Raw genomic sequence first — 1,242 nt, 5'->3', positions numbered from 1 at the left:
TCAATTTCAAGAACTCCCTTCTTCTGAAGCGTCCCATTACTTACAGGATTCCTCTTAGAAGTGTACATGAACTGGTTATTAGCAACCATGTCAATGAGTTCTTGAGCTTCTGCAGGCGTTTTCTTTAGGTAAATGGATCCACCTGCAGAAGTATCCAATGACATCTTAGCTAATTCAGATAGACCATCATAGAATATATCCAGGATGGTCCATTTTGAAAGCATGTCAGAAGGACACTTTTTGGTCAGTCCTTTGTATCTCTCCCAAGCTTCATAGAGGGATTCACCTTCTCTCTGTCTGAAGGTTTGGACATCCACTCTAAGCTTACTAAGCTTTTGAGGAGGAAAGAACTTGGCTAAGAAAGCCTTGACCAGCTTATCCCAAGAGTTCAGGCTATCCTTAGGTTGAGAGTCCAACCATACTCTAGCTTTGTCTCTTACAGTAAAAGGGAAAAGCATGAGCCTGTAGACCTCAGGATCTACTCCATTAGTCTTAACAGTATCACATATTTGCAAGAATTCAGTTAAGAACTAAAAAGGATCTTCAGATGGAAGTCCATGAAACTTGCAGTTCTGCTGCATCAGAGAAACTAATTGAGGTTTAAGCTCAAAATTGTTTGCTCCAATGGCAGGAATGGAGATGCTTCTTCCATGTAAATTGGAATTAGGTGCAGTAAAGTCACCAAGCATCCTCCTTGCATTATTATTATTTTCGGCTGCCATCTCCTCTTCCTGTTCGAAAATTTCTGAAAGGTTATCTCTGGATTATTGTAATTTAGCTTCTCTTAGTTTCCTCTTCAGAGTCCTTTCAGGTTCTAGATCTGCTTCAACAAGAATGTTCTTGTCCTTGCTCCTTCTCATATGAAAAAGAGGGACAGAAAAATAATAATAATAGGGATCCTTTTTACCACAGTATAGAGGTCCCTGTGTGAATAGATGAATAAATAAATAGAAGGAGATGAGAGAGAAAGAGGATTTTCGAAAATAATTTTTGAAAAAGAGTTAGTGATTTTCAAAAATAGTTTTTGAAAAATGTTAGTAATTTTCGAAAATTAAAATCAACAATTAAAATAATTAGTTGATTAAAAAGAAATTTTGAAAAAGAGGGAAGATATTTTCGAAAATTAGAGAGAGGGAGTTAGTTAGGTAGTTTTGAAAAAGATAAGAAACAAACAAAAAGTTAGTTAGTTAGTTGAAACAAATTTGAAAATCAATTTTGAAAAGATAAGAAGATAAGAAGTTA

At 35.5% G+C, this 1,242-nt stretch overlaps 1 non-coding gene across 1 annotated transcript; it reads left to right on the top strand.

Moving 5' to 3' along the window:
* The first annotated feature begins 218 nt into the window (after window positions 1-218).
* LOC148568112 (small nucleolar RNA R71) lies at window positions 219-326 on the top strand. Its single transcript, XR_015882054.1, has one exon. It is a non-coding gene; the product is annotated as a small nucleolar RNA R71 (small nucleolar RNA).
* The last annotated feature ends 916 nt before the right edge of the window (window positions 327-1,242 follow it).

The sequence above is a fragment of the Arachis ipaensis genome, chromosome B4 (genome assembly GCF_059453495.1).
Source record: "Arachis ipaensis isolate K30076 ecotype BB chromosome B4, ASM5945349v1, whole genome shotgun sequence".
Taxonomy (NCBI): Eukaryota; Viridiplantae; Streptophyta; class Magnoliopsida; order Fabales; family Fabaceae; genus Arachis; species Arachis ipaensis.
This window is presented reverse-complemented; position numbering and strand designations above follow the sequence as displayed.